Raw genomic sequence first — 20,973 nt, 5'->3', positions numbered from 1 at the left:
TTTCATTTCGTGACTATTTAAAAAAAATCTTAGGGAGAAAAAAAAAAGTTCGAGGGGTCTCGAACAACTTTTTTTTTCTCCCTGAAACGGATCTTTGTAGTTGGAAGACCAACGATTATTATTTATCGCGTCCCATTTAAAATGAGATTCCTGGATTTTTTTATTCCAATAATCGTATATAAACTCAGGGGTACCGAAATTACCAAGTTATGGTCTAAATTAATAGTTTGTTGGAGCTCAAGCGTCAAAGTGCATGACGAAGCCGAACTCGATATATTTATGTTATCCCCTGCAAACAGCTAAGAAAGGCTTGGATGGAGATTATGCTCTGCATCGTCATCTTATGCACATATACACCCAACTCTTTTCCAAATATATACCAAAATTGAAACTTTGGTGGTAAATTTGATGGTAAAAAAATGGTAACTTGGCTTAGAAACCTCGCAGTTAATAACTGTGGAAGTGCTGATTGAACACTCAACTGTGAGGCGGCAATGTCTTAGTGGGGAATGTAATGCCAAAACGAAGCAGGAGAAGTAATGTAGATACACATTCATTCATTTATTTAGTCTACATCTATACAGATAACACTGAATCAACAATTTGACGCCACAATACACGGTTCGAGGCCGCATCTCTCCATCCTCGAATACGCCCCACGCTCGCCAAGTCGTTCTGCACCTGGTCTGCCCATCTCGCTCGCTGCGCTCCACGTCGTCTCGTACCTGCCGGATCGGAAGCGAACACCATCTTTGCAGGGTTGCTGTCCGGCATTCTTGCAACATGCCCTGCCCATCGTACCCTTCCGGCTTTAGCTACCTTCTGGATACTGGGTTCGCCGTAGAGCTGGGCGAGCTCATGGTTCATTCTTCGCCGCCACACACCGTCTTCTTGTACACCGCCAAAGATGGTCCTAAGCACCCGTCTCTCGAATACTCCGAGTGCTTGCAAGTCCTCCTCGAGCATTGTCCATGTTTCATGTCCGTAGAGGACTACCGGTCTTATTAACGTCTTGTACATGACACATTTGGTGCGGTGGCGAATCTTTTTCGACCGCAGTTTCTTCTGGAGCCCGTAGTAGGCCCGACTTCCACAGATGATGCGCCTTCGTATTTCACGACTAACGTTGTTGTCAGCCGTTAGCAAGGATCCGAGGTAGACGAATTCCTCGACCACCTCGAAGGTATCCCCGTCTATCGTAACACTGCTTCCCAGGCGGACCCTGTCGCGCTCGGTTCCACCCACAAGCATGTACTTTGTCTTTGACGCATTCACCACCAATCCAACTTTTGTTGCTTCACGTTTCAGGCGGGTGTACAGTTCTGCCACCTTTGCAAATGTTCGGCCGACAATGTCCATGTCATCCGCGAAGCAAATAAATTGACTGGATCTGTTGAAAATCGTTCCCCGGCTGTTACACCCGGCTCTCCGCATGACACCTTCTAGCGCAATGTTGAACAACAGGCACGAAAGTCCATCACCTTGTCTTAGTCCCCGGCGCGATTCGAACGAACATACGGCGACCCCCGAGATCTACACACAGTTTTGCACACCATCCACCGTTGCTTTGATCAGTCTGGTAAGCTTTCCAGGGAAGCTGTTCTCGTCCATAATTTTCCATAGCTCTACGCGGTCTATACTGTCGTATGCCGCCTTGAAATCAACGAACAGATGGTGCGTTGGGACCTGGTATTCACGGCATTTTTGAAGGATTTGCCGTACAGTAAAGATCTGGTCCGTTGTCGAGCGGCCGTCAACGAAGCCGGCTTGATAACTTCCCACGAACTCGTTCACTAATGGTGACAGACGACGGAAGATGATCTGGGATATCACTTTGTAGGCGGCATTAAGGATGGTGATCGCTCGAAAGTTCTCACACTCCAGTTTGTCACCTTTCTTGTAGATGGGGCATATAACCCCTTCCTTCCACTCCTCCGGTAGCTGTTCGTTTTCCCAGATTCTGACTATCAGTTTGTGCAGGCAAGTGGCCAGCTTTTCCGGGCCCATCTTGATGAGCTCAGCTCCGATACCATCCTTACCAGCTGCTTTATTGGTCTTTAGCTGTTGAATGGCATCCTTAACTTCCCTCAAGATGGGGGCTGGTTGGCTTCCATCGTCCGCTGAACTGACGTAGTCATCTCCTCCGCTGCCTTGACTTTCATTGCCTGTACTCTCAGCGCCATTCAGATGTTCCTCGTAGTGCTGCTTCCACCTTTCGATCACCACACGTTCGTCCGTAAAGATGCTCCCATCCTTATCCCGGCACATTTCGGCTCGCGGCACGAAGCCTTTGCGGGATGCGTTGAGCTTCTGATAGAACTTGCGTGTATCTTGAGAACGGCACAGCTGTTCCATCTCCTCGCACTCCGCTTCTTCCAGGCGGCGTTTCTTCTCCTGAAAAAGGCGGGTCTGCTGTCTCCGCTTCCGTCTATAACGTTCCACGTTCTGCCGGGTACCTTGCTGCAGCGCGACCGCCCGCGCTGCGTCCTTCTCCTCCAGAATCTGTCTGCACTCTTCGTCGAACCAATCGTTCCGTCGACTTCGACCCATATACCCGACGTTGTTCTCCGCTGCGTCGTTAATGGCTGCTTTGACTGTATTCCAGCAGTCCTCAAGAGGGCCCCATCGAGCTCACCCTCTTCCGGCAACGCTGCCTCGAGATGCTGCGCGTATGCAGTGGCGACATCAGGTTGCTTCAGTCGCTCTAGGTCGTACCGCGGCGGTCGTCGGTACCGAACATTGTTGATGACGGATAGTTTTGGGCGCAGTTTAACCATCACCAGATAGTGGTCAGAGTCGATGTTAGCGCCACGATAAGTCCTGACGTCGATAATGTCGGAGAAGTGCCGTCCATCAATCAGAACGTGGTCGATTTGTGATTCTGTCTGCAGTGGCGATCTCCAGGTGTACCGATACGGGAGGCTGTGTTGGAAGTAGGTGCTGCGAATGGCCATATTCTTGGAGGCGGCGAAATCAATTAGTCGTAGGCCGTTTTCGTTCGTCAGCCGGTGAGCGCTGAACTTTCCAATAGTCGGTCTAAACTCCTCCTCTTGGCCAACCTGAGCGTTCAAATCTCCTATGATGATTTTGACGTCGTGGCTTGGGCAGCTGTCGTACTCACGTTCCAGCTGCGCGTAGAATGCGTCCTTATCATCATCAGTGCTTCCGGAGTGTGGGCTATGGACGTTGATTATGCTGAAGTTGAAGAACCGGCCTTTGATCCTCAACCTGCACATTCTCTCGTTGATCGGCCACCACCCGATGCATGTCGCCCATCACTATGAAAGCTGTTCCCAGCTCGTGTGTGCTGCCGCAGCTCTGGTAGATGGTATGATTACCTCTAAACGTTCGCACCATTGATCCCTTCCAACAAACCTCCTGCAGCGCTACGATGCCGAATCCACGGTCCTTGAGCACATCGGCGAGTATGCGTGTGCTCCCGATGAAGTTGAGAGATTTGCAGTTCCACGAACCGAGTTTCCAATCGCTAGTCCCTTTTCGTCGCAGTGGTCTTCGCCGATGGTTCCGGTCCGTACTCTCTTGTTGATTGTTCGTTGCTTATGATTTTTTAAAGGCTGGCTTGCAGGGCCTGACACCAAACCCCCTAAATTTCCGGAGGACCATTCCTCCTTATTTCCGGTGGACCATGGTGCACAGTTTCACTTAGAGTCCCTCGCTGGCACTCGGACGATGATCAGCCGCCCCTAACATGGAGAACAGACGCTGTTGTGAGCCGATCCTAACATGGAGAACAGACGCTCAATAAGATTTGCACCTCCGGAGAGGAGCAAACCCCCCCTTCCCTGTCAGCATACGACCATAGTTCCCACCGGGGTTGGTTACCCGATCTTCCCTAAGGTTGCTCGTATCCCGGCCAGCACCGCGGGGAGGTAGGGATAGGAGTTGCTGGGTAAGAGGCTAAGGACCGCGAGATGGGGTCTATTTTATTCCTTCAGGTACGCGAAGTACCAATGGTACGCTTTACCCAGCATTTGCCGTGCCAAGGATACACATAATTTACTTTTTACACTTTTTTTTCTGTCGTATTTTTGATTGTGTAACTTCAATTTATCACTAAAAACTATCCAACATGCTCATAGAAATCCTTAATACCTCATTCAAATAGAAATCAGATTTCAATTGATATACGGTAAACAGATGAGCGCAAAAATGAGTCATGCTAAGTGCACAATAAAGGCAAAAATGGAAGTAAATATCTAGCTTTTAGTTTAAGATAAAATCTCTTCTGATTTCAACAAAAAGTGACATGGGTATAAAAAAAACTTAAAAATATGTACTGTATTTTGTCCTAGAGATCATATCGCTGCGATGCATAGTTGATGAGAACGAGTGATTCATCCAGACAAGCAAATTCATTTTACTACAAATGTTGTGGCAAACATGCAACTTTCTATGATATTGCACTGCGTGAGCTTGGAGAAATACTCATTCGAAACGATTATTTTCACTCGAAATTCATTACCAATTTAAAAATTAGTCCACTTTTCATTGTGTTGTCGCATTATTGCTATTTTGCTTTTGGCAATCACTTTCAATAACGTTCAATTATTTGGTCAAGCCGAATACCACCAACATAAAACGCAAATACAAAACCTGGACGATCAGAACCAGGGTAGTTTTAGAAGTTTTTGGAGAAGAGTTTGAATTTTTAGACACAAAAATCGTGCTGAAGGGATGACTCTAATAAAATCTAAATTGCCTAAGAGTTCAGAAAAGTTAACCAGTAAACGAATATCAATCTCCTGCCCTATGCATCAAATGCATCTTCTTCTAAAAAGACACTTATTTTCATGACTCTTGGTACAACCACCAGACTTTGAAGTAATCGATGAGCTTTACTTTTATTCATCTATCTAGTGGAAAAAATCTAGCTCAACAATGATCAGAAGCGTAATTTAGAAAAGCTTTACTAATTATTAAGCCCCCTGAGTTGTATTCCCGGTTCGGTCTAGGAAATGTTTAGGTTGGACATTTCCTCGGCATTTCTATGTGGGATGGTTTTATACAGATATTTTTGGTTTTGAAAATAAGGAATACATTTTATTCTATGGAGTTTTTGTAAATATTAAAAACTCCATAGAATAAAATGTATTCCTTATTTTCAAAATTATATCTTTATAAAACCATCCCACATAGAAATGCCGAGGAAATGTCCAACCTAAACATTTCCTAGACCGAACCGGGAATACAACCCAGCCTCCTGCAGCATGGTTTGGCATGCTTATCTCGGTAGTTTAAAATAGTTTTATATTATCTTGGAAATGTTATAAAAAATCATTAGATTTTCAGAAATCGTTGTCTCGAATGTCGGAATCCTGTCGTTTTTTGAGCTCAAACAATCAATTTGAAATTTCTCAGTTATCTGGGATAATTTCTACGAATTTCGCTAATTTTCATTTAAATCCAAAAAGTATAAAATTGAAACTAAACAAACACTGTTAAAAATCAGAGTCTCTTAATTCTCGTGTATACATGGATGAGACAGTGTTGCATGAGCTACAAAATCTCACGTAGCATCAATTCAATGCGACAAGAGAAGCTAGCGCGCATGAAATAACCGAGTGAGCGTGTCTCAATGTACGTCTAATGAGACTCATCTCATGCGCTAGGAATGCATAGCTGGCGTTACTTAGGCGACGATATTATTGAATGAAAATTTCCCGCCCAAGCATGTTTTACGCACCTCCGCTATTGTTTACAAAGGTTTGCCATGGCAAACAGCGCATGAGCTGATCGCATTGAGATGTCTCAATGCGACTCACCAACCTTAATGTGAGGTACACAAGCTTCGTGAGACTCGCGTGCGCTAAATTTTATGTGCGCGTAGCAGTCGTTGCTCAATCTCATCCTTTTTTGTACGCGTACATGATGTCTGTTAAAAATATTAGTGGGTTCAACCCTTGCGAAGCAGTATGTTTGCTAGCCAAATGTTGAACTTAATAATTTTGGCTCCGTCATGCTTTTCCATATTTGAGCCTTTTAAATTAGGTTCAAAATAAAAGAACATGAAGAATATTCATTCCTTGCATTTAATTCATGAAAAATAGTTTAAAAAAATAAATGACGAGTCAACTCGTGAGGGACTCGTGACTGGCAGCTGGTATTAGATTAGAATGCAGGTTCCATGCAGGTTGTTCGGGACCCCCAGTCAGATTTTTTTAAAATACCCAGGAAATGAAAGATAAGAAGCTATATTTTCACGTAGTTGAAATTTTAGCCATGCTCATTTTTTTGTGATAATATTGTTCTACTGAACACGCCGTGATATTATTGTATTGTATGTAACTAGTTGATCTGTTAAAATTATTTTCTAGTTAAAAAGTATTAATTAAATTTTATTTCTCTTTAATTTTGTTAATCAGACAATACACGCGCAATTTGAATTTCTCAATAGCCTTATTTCATTAACAAGAACAAAGTGTAGTTGAACATACTTTGTTTTGATTAGTTTTATTAAATGCATTTTAACATTATTTTCAATGAAAAGAGTGTAAATTAAGCTTTGAAAATACTCAACAAATCACAGAGCTTAAAATCAGTATTGTTCGATCTGGTATTAACTTTTTTCCGTTTGAACGAGGAGAAGTTTGCTTACAATCACCATTTAGTTGTAAACCTTCTTAAAGAATTTTTAATAATAGTCTCATTCAACATCTTTTGGTCAGTCGTTTAAGAGAAATCGCATTTGTGTAATAATAACACGCACTACAAAAATTATGATACGTGATAGTACCATATTGATGTATGAAGTCATCATCCTGGTATGATCATGGTTGTGGTATTGGTAGTAGTCTGGCGATCTCGATGTACCGTCGTCGGGGGAGGCAATGGGTCAAATAGGGGTGAGAATGGGTCACTGTTTCAGCTACTTAGAATGATCGTAGAATAGATTGAATGCATCTGAGGGTAAGAAGATCAAAATATAAGAGACCTCTTTGAACAATTTAATAGAATAATTAGATTCCAAAATTACAAAGATATATTTATGTATCGATCAACCATTTTTGGCAGCATCTGTATCAATCACAAAGAGAGATCCTCTTGGCAGCATCATGGTTGTCGTGATATGACCACTGTCTGTTAGTGGAGTGAATGGTTTGCAGATAAATCATCATCACCATGCCAATTTTGTTGCTATAGCAGACATTCTATCTGTCACTACTACTCTATTCGAGAACTAAAATACTTGTCTTGCTTAATACCCACAATATTTAATTTTCGCACGACTAATATTACGGCAGACTTTGAAGAATTATTAGGATTTGAAGCTAGACCAATTCAACCTTTCATTAGACTTGGAAGAACCTTAACATGTTCAGGTCATAAAGGGATCAATTTCCCCCTATATGGGGATCAAATCTCCCGCAAGTTTTGAAAATGCCAAATTTTCTATCTTTCAGCAAAATCGATTTTTTGGTAACTTTCATGGACAAATAATTACTTCCAATGACGTTTTTGAATAGCTTATTAAGTTCTTTATCAAATCCATCAAGAAGCGTGCAAATCGGTGCATGTTACATCGAGAAATATCCTAAACAAAAAGTGGGGATCATGTGTGTCCAGTTTCCCCTATGGAAAAGTATGCCGTTTTATCACTCCGGCAATATAGTATTTTATCAGGAATGGCAATATAGTAGTTTGTGCAACTAGTTGCAAAAAGATGATTTTTTCAGCAGGAGTTGTACGTTTATCCAACGAGGCTTGCCGAGTTGCGCTGTGTTGCATTGTAACGGAGTATTTCGTAAATTGCATACGGTAGATTGCTGCTGTCATGTATATTCTTTAACTTTCTTACCCCAACTGCTTATGGATTACTATTTGGGATTTAATAGCAACCCAATTTGAGGTCTAAAATGATAAAGCACGAGGGCTTACCATTGCCGGCACATCTTCTCCGTTACTAAGGAGAGGAATGAAATGATGATATGACATGACATCTACTTAACGAGAGGCTAGCGACTCACCGACGCCCTCATAGATGTCAAGGAGTTGGATGGTTGGAAAGAATATAGTTTAGGAGTATCATCATAAGCAAATGATCTTATTTTGTACAGACGTTGGGAGTGACCATGCTAAGAAATTTATGTCACTCCGTTCTCCTGGGATGGGACAAGGTATTGGAGATGCCCTGGCTAATAAGCCTAGGTTTAAGCGCCAATACTCGCTCTCTGCAACGAGAAATAAAAAATAAAATAAATTGGAACCCCCTCCCAATATGTGCCAATATTCACCTATTATTTCCTCTTATTGGTTATATAAAAAAACATGAAGGTTTACAAAAAATATAGATGCATACGTTTTGTGCCAATTGGCTCGATATTATGATCAACAACAAAAAGATGAAGCGGATAATTTTATCGGTTTCCGAAAAACATTCTCCTACAAGATTACAGATTTAAGCAGATGTTGTGTCTGGAGGACGTGTGTATTTCGGTTTCGGAAGTTATTTTAGCGACTGGAATCACCTCCAAATCTTATATTAGATAATAGATGTTTAGGATGAAGTTTTCATTGTTGAGGGGTACTATACATAAAATTCAATCACTAGAGAAGAGTTGGAACAAGATCACAACATCCGTAGTACACATAAGGATTGTAGTAAACAGCATCGTGTAAATGATACTGAACCACTACAACTGATCAGCCTTTTGCAAACGCTTTTATAGGATTGGCAATCAAATGCACCATTCCTTTTAAAATTGTCAAATGTCGCAAACCCTTTAGTGTTTTACGGCGTACGTAGTTGCCTACGGAAAAGAAACTACAAAAATTGAGTGAAGTGAAATTGTACTCACCTTTTCGGTCGGTACTTACTTCTTACTACCAAGACTGTCTTACTGCCCATGTTCCCATTCGCATTCCTGGACATCATCATAAACTTGCCCGACGTGAGAACCCGCTCCGGACAATCGTTTTAGTCTCAGCAGCAGCAGACGGACAGCCTTTTGGATTTCGCGGGAGTTAATCGTCGATCGTTTGTGGTACTGTGAAAAACGAGGGCCCTTAAATGCCCTTGGCGTTCGACGACACACAGTTACCCGGGTAGACTTGCTTCTGTATCTTGTAGATGTCAATTTGGTCTTCTTTCCTGCGTACTTGTATCTTGAAGATGTTCTTTTAAGTTATTTCAAACTTCTTCTCGGCCGTTCCTGTGGGTTTTAGTGACGTTTCTTCGCGATTTATCCACGATATTATGCATTTTATGCAACTCATTTGAGTTGCATAAGGGTCATTAAAGTACCCATTTCGTTGGTATGGAAAAGTAGGCCGTTTTAGCACTCAAAGACGAATTGTAAACCAGATATTATGATCAGGAATTGCAAAAAATGGCTTTCAAGTATCAACCATATGGGACAACAATATGTCTGTTCGTTAAAAGTTAAATTGCAACCCCTTTATACTTCTTGTCTGACATTTCTGTGTGGCCTCGTGCATGGGTACGTGTGCATTATTTAATTGATATTCATGACAGGAATCAACTTTTCCTGAATTTTGTTGGTCGTGTAATGCTGCAATGGGGTTCACTTCTGCTTAAAAAATAGCTATTCTTGCTGAACATCGTTTGAAATAGCGTTTATTTAATTTAAATTAACGAGCTGTAGCACGCACTTTAGTCACAGCGATTACTTTTCCGGCATACTTCAATTAAATTTCCGGCAAAAGCGATTTTCACCCAATCTCTTAACATCTTAACGTGACAACGTGATGCCAGATAATATTATTCATAACAATTTTTATTTGGTCGAAAAGATATATTTACTCATCCAAATTCCTTCCAAACACTTAAGAACAATAATTTTTTCACTTTTTGAAATCGAGAGAATTATAAATAACATGATAGCGTCCACGTATTAGACAGTTTTCCTTTTAACGATGAAGGATTATTTGCATACTAAAAAACCAGGCTTTTTGGCAGCACGGTGCGGCTAGAAGTTCTTGAGCCGAGTTTATTTTTGTTCGGTTTGATGATACATTTTTGAATGTATTCTAATATGTATATATAAGCTCTAGTTTTACGGACATAAAAAAAAGATAGGAGTGCGTGAGTTCAGCATTATTGTGTGGTGATAACAACTTCAAGCAATAATTATGTCGAGCACTGTGACGATTTTCAGGTAGGTTTTTATTTGATGATACCGTTTTGTAAAAGTGGAAATGATGACTCCGGCTCAGTGGTGCTGCAACGAAGAGATTTAAAAGAATGCATCACGCCGGAGTGTTTCATGCAAAACGGATCATTTCACTTATTTCCCAAAAAAATCATTTCGCTCCAAAAAGTGTTTAAAATTAATTTGGGGGCCGAGCACCACTCGCGCTCAAAATATTTTAGCGATTTTTCACACGCACTGAGCACTTTTGCGAGCACCACTCGCGCTCAGAATATTTTAGCGATTTTTCACACGCATTGAGCACTTGCGAGCACCACTCGCGATCAAAATGTTTTAGCGATTTTTCACACGCACTGAGCACTTTTGCGAGCACCACTCGCGCTCAAAATGTTTTAGCAATTTGGATACGCACTGAGCACTTTTGCGAGCACCACTCGCGATCAAAATATTTTAGCGATTTTCACACGCATTGAGCACTTTTGCGAGCACCACTCTGCGATCAAAATGTTTTAGCGATTTGAATACGCAATAAGCACTTTTGCGAGAACCACTCGCGCTCAAAATGTTTTAGCGATTTGGCTACGCACTGAGCACTTTAGCGAGCAGCACACGCGCTTTTTGTAGTTCCATTATGCATTTTTATTTATTAACTTTGTTCGGTCCATCCTTTTCCGATGCGGAGTTTATTAATTTGAAAAACAGCCAGGTTATCTGATGAATCGAAAAATTAACAAAAAGTCTAAATTATGCCCGGCAAGGATCGCCAAATGTGTGGCCTCGTGCCATCGGAAAAGGACCACCCGAATACGTTAGGTAATTGTCGGGGGGGACAAAATAGTACTCCCGTGTCGTCCGTAACTAATCAGGGGAAGACTGGTTGCTTTGCAAACGTGTTGTATTGTAAGTCAAGCTTACTGATGCTAAAAATTCAAATTATGCCTCGTTCGCGCGGTTGCTAATGACTTGTCACGTGAGACGTAAGATCGGTAAGATAGATATCGGCAATAGATATTATGCATATTACACACTGCCAACCGAGAATTCAATTAACTATAATTTTATGGCACACAATTTCTTCTTCCATTTCAGCCTGTATAGGGCTTATTCACAAATTTCATAACGCAAAAAAATACAGAATTAACCTATCAAATAAAAGAAATGAATTTAAAAAAATGTGTACCCACCCACCCCTTGATGCGTTATGTAATTAGTGAATGAGCCTATAAATAGTGTCTGAGCAATATCGATCGCAAATCTACTGAAGGTATGAATAGGCAGTAGAATGCTGAATCTAAGATTGAAAGCGCTTCTCTACGCAACAACAATTTATTGGTTTTGATAAATGATGGTACTGTATTTTGTTGTTAAGTCAAAGATATAATACTACACAGACAGTCTGTGATGCTACTCTATCAAATATCTAGCTAACAGAAAGGTTTTCAGTTTAGTTTTCACTAACTCCTTCGGAAATGAAGTTATGGGAAACAAAAAAATATATATAATAAAGCTGTGTCGGGAAAACGTTTCGTTAAAGTCCCGTTGCTTATAGACAGCGGGTTCCAACAAAAGTCACACCCTTCAACATTTTTGATGTTTTGGAAACTCGTCTATAGACAATCATTCGTCTCCAATAGACTCGACCAGTCAACACCACTGCCGCCATACTCTAATATCGTCAGCAAATAAAATACCATTCTGTCCAAGATAAAACCCGCCCACATGAAGCAGTTCGTCGTCCTGATTGCCACGAACTTTTTCGCAACCATTTTATTTTTCACGGTCGACGCAGCTAACGGACATACAGTGGAGCGCTATGCATCATTAGTAATTATCATATCGGTGTTACAAGCCTTCATCGGGCAAAGAGTATTGGTAATCCTTGTTCCATTTTGCGAAATCAAAGATGTCATTTGAACTTGACAATGATTTCGTTCTTCTTCAATTTGAATCATATTTATAATGTACCGTTTTGATTCAAATCGAACACTAACACTCGCATTTGAATGGCCATTTCAACATTTTCGCGCAGTTTTTTCCATCGGAATCATGAGTTTGTTTGTAATCTTGGTCCTCCCTACGGTCTTTTCCCGTAACACGGTAGATCACTTTGACGTAGTGTGTTGCGGTGTAAGATCTACCAAACAGAGCCCTAGCTTAATCCATTTTTCTAGCTAGGGCAATAAGTTGTGGTAATTAAGGATTCATCGTATTTAGTCCTCGCTACCAACAGCAGTCTCAGAAATAAAACATAATTAATGTTACCTTGCAGACAGTTGAAAGACTCGAATTCCTCTTGTTTGAGGCTAGACTGTATGCAGCGGAAACAACTTTTCAAGCAATTAGTTAAAAAACCTCGGTACCCGGTCCTAGGCCGAACTGACTGCTGGAAAAATCGAGTTAGGGGTTTAAATACGTACTAACTCTTCTTGAACTGGTGAACAATGGTAGTGAGAGGAACACACGGAAGTTCTTATTACTGAACAAATTCTCTTGCTTGAAATGGTCTTGTAGACAGAGCTAAATCCCGGGCTTTCATTGTTTCACTGGTGATATTATACACTGGTGGAAATAAGTATAAAGACAAGCTCGGTTTCCATACAAAATGGCCATATTGGGAAGTCAATATCTCGATTCTTAGTGATTCGATTGGGCTGATTTTTTGCCAACAAGCCTAAAATGACTTGAATTTTTATTCAATGATAGTTACATTTATGCATATATTCTGGTTATACGCGTTTCTGTTGGAAATAATTATAAAGACAGTTCCGTTGTATGGAGCTCCATATAAAAAAGTGGTGTCTTTATAATTATTTCCAGATTTTGAGGTCAAAATCAACAGAGATGTATACAATTTACTCAAAGATCGATAGTTCAAGTTAAAAACAGGTGCCTAGTAGAATTTCAGCCAAATCGAATCGCTGCGAATCGAGATATCGATCCTCCATCATGATGAAAATGTATGAAAATCATGCTTGTCTTTATACTTATTTCCGGCGGTATAGAAGCAAGACAAGGATGTGGCTAGGGCTCCGATGCATGGCCAAAAACAGTATTACTGTTCTGTTTTCTCAAGAAAGGATTGATTTCCTATTGATAAGGGGCGCGCCTTCAATGGGATTGCTCACTATGAAGGGTCTAAATAGCGGGACCTTGTCATGGTGGTCTTGAGAAAACAAAACAACAACTGTATCGAAACCGATACTCCATTGCTTCTCAATAGCACTGGAGTAATTCGACATGCACTTAAACACTAAGGATACGGGTAACGCTACAATAGATCTAATAATTGGTCGCAGTGGCACACCCGGACAGGAAAAAAAAAATCTTGGTCCTCCGTAAGGAAAAGCAATAAAAATAATAGTTTATAGCTAGAACGCCAGTGTTCGTAATATGAGTCATGATCGGGATTTGAGTCAAAACGGTACACTTTTCATGTCCTTATTTTAAACATGATTATGATTTATGTAGGGGGAATGACGGCTTTGGCAGGTTTTGTTCTATTATTGGCAAGGGGGTTTTTTATGACTGACTAGGCTCAAATTTGGCCTAAACATTCTTTGCATATCAAAGAATATTGTGGCAAAATTTCATAAAATTTGGTCGACAAAAACCCCCCTGCCAATAATAGAACAAACCTGCCAAAGCCGTATTTCCCCCTATTTAAATATTTATTCAATTAAAAATGTTCTGAAAACTCATTGAATTGAAAACATTGATTGAAATATTTATTCAAACTAAACTCGCCTTCTTATGCCCGTCGGTTAGCCATCGAGAACCATTTTCACGGGGTTGCTGTCCGACATTCTGACTTCGCGGCCGGCCCACCGCAGTCGTCCGATTTTCGCGATATAAACGATTAATACGTCTCCCAACAGCAATTGCAATTCATGGCCCGTGTGGCACCTCCACGTACCGCTTTTTCATCTATACGTCAAAAGCATTTTTGAGATTCCATAGAGGACTAAGGCTACGTTTTGACATGAACAACTGAGTTGAACTCAATTAACATGCCAAAAGTTGAATATGTTCAACTTTCTTTTCGTTCCAGTTAGTTGAAATAAGGTGTTTAGACGTTCAATTTGCATCCAATTCAATCGACTTGTCCAATTCACTAGCCTTGTCTAAACTAAGCATAACGGCCGTATGAAGGTTTTGTAAATGGACAATTTGGCACAATGGTTAACTCTATTCAATCGAAGTGCCTTTGAACCATGCTTGGCCGTGAAAAGCTTGGTTCCACAATTAATAAAACTTTGACTACGCAAAGCGGATCGAATCTTAACAGCGGAACTAATCTTCCCTAGTGGTGATCGGCTGTAGCGAAAGTTTGTTTAAATTTGAGAATTTTAGCAATTTGTTTTATTACTTCGTTATTATACTCTGTTCCCTGGTCGGATCTCATTTCAAGAAAATTTCCGTAAACTAATATAAAATTTTCGATTAAGGCTCTAGCTATAGTAGAGGCTTCCTTATTTTGTATAGGTATAATTGATATGAATTTAGTTAAATCGCATTGGATTGTAATACAATAACGATTATTTTGGTTCATTTTAGGTAAAGGTCCTACTGTATCAATTGATATTACATCAAAAGGTTTAGCAGGGGTTGTTGTTACTATAGTGGGTTCTTTAGTATGCTTACATACTTTGTTTATTTTACATTTCTTACAATTTTTGACAAATCGTGAGATGGTTTTTTTCATATTATTCCACTCATATTTGTCCTTAAGTTTTTTGTATAGTCGGTTTTGTCCAATGTGACCTCCAGTTGATGTCACATGGTAATCGTATAATATTTTCTCAACTTCATCGGTTTTCGTGATCTTTACGCGCGGTTTGTATAGTAATATTTTGACGTCTTTTAATGATTTGTTCGCGATACTTTTGAACGATTCTACTGATAAAATCGCAAATATGTGACTTTGTGTCGACATGGCTAGCTTTTTAATTTTTAACTTTTTCAAAACGTCATTTAACCTTAGACAAACTGACTCTAGAGTCTGAATTCCATCGGCTGTGTATAAATTTCTTTAATTCTTCTGGGATCCGTTATCGTTAGTGTTATTTTATTCGAGCTCGTATTAGTTAACAATTTTGGTAATTGGTGTGTTTTTGAAGGGTTTTCCGTTACGTAGATCGTCGGTTGGCCACCCGATATATCTCGTGAATTCGGTTCCTTCGTCGTAATCTTGTTTTTGTTCATTGATCTAGTGCTTACTTTTAATATAGACATTTGTTTCAATTCATCCGATGTGATGGCGATTCTAGAAAGCGCATCAGCACCGACGTTGCTTTTACCTTGGATGTATTCAATTTCAAAATCATAATCTTCTAGATCAAGACGCATTTGCGTAAGCTTTTTGGTAGGTTCTTTCATACCAAAAAGGTACACAAGGGGTCGATGATCAGTTCTTATTTTAAATTTTCGTCCATAAATGTAAGGTTTAAAATGATTTATCGCCCAGTGTATGGCAATCATCTCTTGGTATATTGTGTGTTTCTTACTTTCTGCTTTGTTGAATGTTTTACTTGCATATGCAATGGGTAGATCATTGCCATTACAATTTTGTGATAGTACTGCTCCACAAGCTACGTTAGAAGCATCAGTTGTTATAATGAATTCTTTTGTAAAGTCAGCATATTTCAGTATTTGTGGTGACAGTAAATGTGCTTTCAAAGTTTCAAATGCTTTTTGGCAATTGTTTGTCCATCTAAATTTAACATTTTTTTTCAGCAAATCATTCAATGGTTTTGCTATTTCTGCGAAATTTGGAACAAATTTTCGGTAATAATTACAAAATGCTACAAATCTATGTATCTCGTCAGCGTTTGTTGGTACTGGAAAATTTTTAACGGCTGAAAATTTAGATTCGTCTGGATATATACCTTCATCAGTTATCTTATGTCCAAGATAAGTTACTTCTTTTTGAAAAAAATTGCATTTACTTGGATTTAGTTTTAAATTGTAATATCTAAGGCGTTCAAAAACTTTAGTTAGATTTGCTAAGTGATGATGTACTGAACATCCTGTTACAATAATATCATCTATATAAATGAAAGCGTATTCAGGCGTCAATCCAGCCATGGCTATTGTCATCATACGTTGAAAACTATTTGGGCTAGTATTTAGTCCAAATGGCATTCTCGTATATTGATAATGACCTGACGGGGTCGAAAATGCTGTATACTTTCTTGAGTCTTCTGAAAGTGGTATTTGGTGGAATCCTGACATAAGATCGAGGGTACTGAAATACTTTGCTCTTCCAAGTTGATCTAGTATAGTGTCAATTCTTGGAAGTGGGAATTTATCTGCCAAAACTTTTTTGTTAAGTTGTCGGAAATCGACTACTAAACGCCATTTTTTATTGCTATTCTCTGATTTTTTTGGAACAAGTAAAATTGGTGAATTATATGGAGAAGTGGAATGTTCTACTATATTCTCGTCTAACATTTTGTTTACCTGACTTTGAATTTCGTCTGTCTGAGAATGAATCTGCTTGTAGTCCTGTTACGGTCGCCATGAACCATGCTTGGCCGTGAAAAGCTTGGTTCCACAATTAATAAAACTTTGACTACGCAAGGCGGATCGAATCTTAACAGCGGAACTAATCTTCCCTAGTGGTGATCGGCACCCGGGCCAATGCACTAGTACCTAAAGGATTTCGGTATGTGGTATCCACAAGAGAGCACATTGAAACCTTGGAGGTTGATAAAAGATTGTCTGTATTTCGGTTCTCATTTGGTATTTATAGGCAAAAGTAAATTTGGGTTTACAAAACATCTTTTCTTAACATTAATGTAAAGTATGGAAAGACTGAGGCGCCTGGGGAAGTGTTGACAAACATAATTAATATCGACTCAGAATGCTGTAGCTGTAACGCGTCCATTATGTTTATTGTTTTGTTATTTGACGCTCCGCTTGCTACGCTCCTTCGGTGATGCGAGGCTCGTCCAACGCATCGATACTTGAAATAAGAACTCAGCAAAACATATCCGCAGTGTGGTGCATTCTTGTATTCACTTTGGGTTTGCGGTGCTGGTTTGTATTTGTCGATCATGCTGTGGCATAGTAACGAATCACGTGAGGTGTAGAGTTTCTGTTGTGTTTTTGGTTTGAAATTTATTGAGGTGGCGAGAGGTATGGTACACCTTGCGTAGTCCAAAGAAAGTGAGATTTTCTGCCACAATGCGTTTTCCAATATATTTTCTCTTATCGTTTTTTGCGGCCACCAGTGTGCCCAAGTATGTTCATACAGGAACTCATCAACCACTTCAAATCTACACAAAAGAGGTTATAAACTACAATGAGAGATTGTCGGTGTCGTCGATGTCCGGAACATCTTTTGCTGGATGGAATTGGGAGGAAGGAAAAAATCCGTACGATTTGACTGTTCTGTTTCGGTCAGAAGAACAAATGGAACCGAAGCGATATTTTTTTCCCTGTAGTTTATAACCTACTAGTCGACCCGGCAGACGTTGTCCTGCATAGTAGGCGAAAATGCGCGGTGTGAACTGCCCATGCAAAGTTTCCATACGATTCTTAATTTTAGTTTTTCACGATTTACTCCATCTTATCCGTGATTTTCGCATAAGGAAATATCATATAAACCCGTCGGAAACGATAACGAATGTTTCTGCTGAAGACATGAAAAAAATCCATCCAGCCGTTTTCGAGTTATGCGGATACGAACACAGACCATTTCATTTTTATTATAAAGACTAGTCGACCCGGCAGACGTTGTCCTGCATAGTAGGCGAAAATGCGCGTTCTGAGCTGCCCATGCGAAATATCTTAATTTTAGGTTTTTATCATTTCTCCACCCTTACTCGTGATTGTCGCATGAGAAAATATCATATAAACCCGTCGGAAACGATAACGGACATATTTGCTGAAGGAATGGAGAAAATCTATCCAGCCGTTTTCGAGTTATGCGGATACGAACACAGACCTTTTCATTTTTATATATAAGATTTTATCACCACTGATACAAACTCGTGGTGAGTGGCTAACAATGTCACTTACTTTCCACTTCCCAGTGAAATAGACGCTTCTGCATTACTTCGTAGACTAGATAATGCGAAATGCATTGACTTCAAAAGGAGTTAATAAAAAAAGTCAAGAAAAACGTTAAATATTTGTCAGACAAACATACACATTCTTGCACATAGCATAACAGTTGTATCAAATATGTTTGTTTGAACCAATTCGTTATATAATGAAATCTTAATATGTAATTACTTGAATCTCATGCTAATATGAGACTGTCTTCATAAATTTTAATTCATGTAATTATCAAATAAAAACATATGAATTGTTTGGAAGTTTTCTTCTAATAGTATCACAGAAACATGTAATGTAAAAAAATGAAATATGTGTGGTTCAGGTTGTTAAATACGGTTATCATCTCAAATTTTTGTGACTTAATATTAACGAATAAAAGTCCACACTGTAACTTTGTAGTAACCTTTAAGAGGTGATCATGGTATTCAAACATGAATTGGCGTATGTCACCTTCTCAGTTTTCAACCAAAATAAAATGAAAACAAATTCAACCACCAACACAGAACCTCTTTGTCACCTCACCATTATTCAGCAAAAATGCACCATCACTGCTCTTTATATACACCCTGAAGTGGCAAGTCATTGCTACTTGACAAATTCACGGTGATGAATTCAAATTAATTACGCCTATAAACGGCAGCAGCTTGACTGTTCACTTGTGTATAAAGGAAGAGTAGATTGGTTCATATGTAGACTGCCAGGAGTATCAAATTTCTAGATCTAACCGCCACAAAATTCCTGCATGTGTGTAACAAAACACTATCTGGTCACATCCGCGATAAGAAAAAAAAACTTTTGATAACAAAGCGCCGTAATATCATGTTTCCATATAGGGCTGAACGGTAAAGATAAGCATAAATATTAGACAAATAATATGATAGTGGGATTGCTCGTTTAGGTCTGTAATCACTGCGTGATCAGCCGTTGTTTTTCACCGAAAAAAATCAATTCAAATAAGTTTCTGCCGTTATCGTCATGCGGTTAAATGTCAGCACCCCAGCAAAATAAACACGTCATATAGCAAAGCCAAAATTTTCGCTAAAAAAAGTAAATATAAGATTTACCAAAAATACCGGAAATTGTTTTTTCTTTTAGAATTTCGGCTATTAGAATTAGAATCCTATTTTTAATCTGAACGATTCTCATGCATTCTTCTCCATTTCTCAAATTTGAGAATGTCAGGTTCCCTTCTTGACTATTTAACTCACGAAAAGATTAACAGATTTGCAAAATTTTCTCCCAAATCGATTCGTCTTGGGATCTGTTTGTTTGTATGTACATAAAGTTGGTTAATTTAATAGGGAATGGTAGAAAATCAGTAGAATAAAGCTTTGGGTCAATGGTTGAGGAAAACAAAACAATAGCACGAAAATTGATCAAGAGTGCGGTGCTTCAAATATTTCAGGATATGACAGTTGCATCGCAAACACCCAAAGGCAAAGCTGGGTATTTTTCGCAAGTTGGAAATATTTAGTTAAATCGACGAAAACAAGCTGATTTCTTCGCTAGTAGTAAGATTGTTTGTCCAGTTTTCCATTGGTATTCAAATGTTTGGTGTACAAATACAAAAGGGTGCCCATAACCGAACCTCTTTCCCTCTAAGTGTTATAGCTTTTTCAGATTACGAGCTTCATGACCAGGCATCGGAAAAAAATCAAATCATGAGTAAAAATCGACTAAATTCATGCTAACTTGTTGCTCTACTGCGGCCTAATCGATTAAGCTTTCTAGATCGTTGAAGTTTGGTGTTCGGTGATTCAAAGTTTAAAGATCTTCATCGCTCACCAATGGGAAACAATTGAGCGAAGCAATCACTTGGTAACCTAACAATGAGTGTTGTTACCACACGCTGTTAGAAAAATCTTTTCAGACATTAGGGAAATTTAGTCCGCTATGAGAATGGAACTCTAATACACTGCATGGGAGGCTTTGATACTTTCTCTCCTTCATCCCAGCAATTGAAAGCAGAGTGAATAAGTGAACCTGATGTGTTGTGATGTTTTAGTTTTATTCTAGTAGAGCAAGCATAACACGAATGCTTAAGTCGTAGCTTCCATGGATACCATACCAAGTTTGGCTTGGCGATCTCTGTTGCCATTTTTTTTTCGTTTGTTTGGTAAACTACACATGTACACGCACTTTGAAGAGCAATTATGGAGTACTGCTTGCAGTTTTCGAACTATAAGTGCTTCATGATGTTGAGTTTGCGAAAAACTATTGATCTGTATCGAAGAAATCAAAAAGATTCGCTGCCAATCTGTTCAAAAACGGTTTTTTGTTGTTTTCTCGGAATTATTTAAAATGGATATATGCAGTTTCTCAAACAAAGGATAATTTTATTTTTATCTTCTTGATTAGTATTATTATTTGGGAAAGCTTCATATCTTTTAAAGTTACCATTCAGACCACGGTTAGATTAAAGGTAGTAAATGATTCGTAAATTCATTCTCAAATGCCAAAAGTATTGCTCAACTTTACCGTATTTATAAAAAGGTAAATGAGATATCACTAGCTCAACTAAAGAACCCTAACATATGTATCTACACCCTATACGCTACGGAGTTGGAGATTTCGTATGTCTAGCCTCTAGCGTAATTATTGGCTTGTTGCAAAACTGTATAAAAACAAAACTATTTAAACCAAACACCCATGAACAAATTAAATATTAGTTTTTTTTATGGTACAAATATGTTTTAGTCCGGTTAAGCATATACACTTTAAATAGTGTATAGCGTGCTCAGCACATTGCGCCTACCCCCACTTAAATTATTTTGAGTGGGTC

At 39.3% G+C, this 20,973-nt stretch overlaps 1 protein-coding gene across 1 annotated transcript in view; it reads left to right on the top strand.

Moving 5' to 3' along the window:
• The window catches only part of LOC134223794 (5-aminolevulinate synthase, erythroid-specific, mitochondrial), a 42,976-nt gene that overhangs the window by 4,749 nt on the left and 17,254 nt on the right, over positions 1-20,973 (top strand). The gene's annotated exons all lie outside the window — the stretch shown is intronic.

The sequence above is a fragment of the Armigeres subalbatus genome, chromosome 3 (genome assembly GCF_024139115.2).
Source record: "Armigeres subalbatus isolate Guangzhou_Male chromosome 3, GZ_Asu_2, whole genome shotgun sequence".
NCBI lineage: Eukaryota > Metazoa > Arthropoda > Insecta > Diptera > Culicidae > Armigeres > Armigeres subalbatus.
The sequence above is the reverse complement of the archived record's forward strand: the minus strand, read 5'-3'. Positions and strand labels throughout refer to the sequence as shown.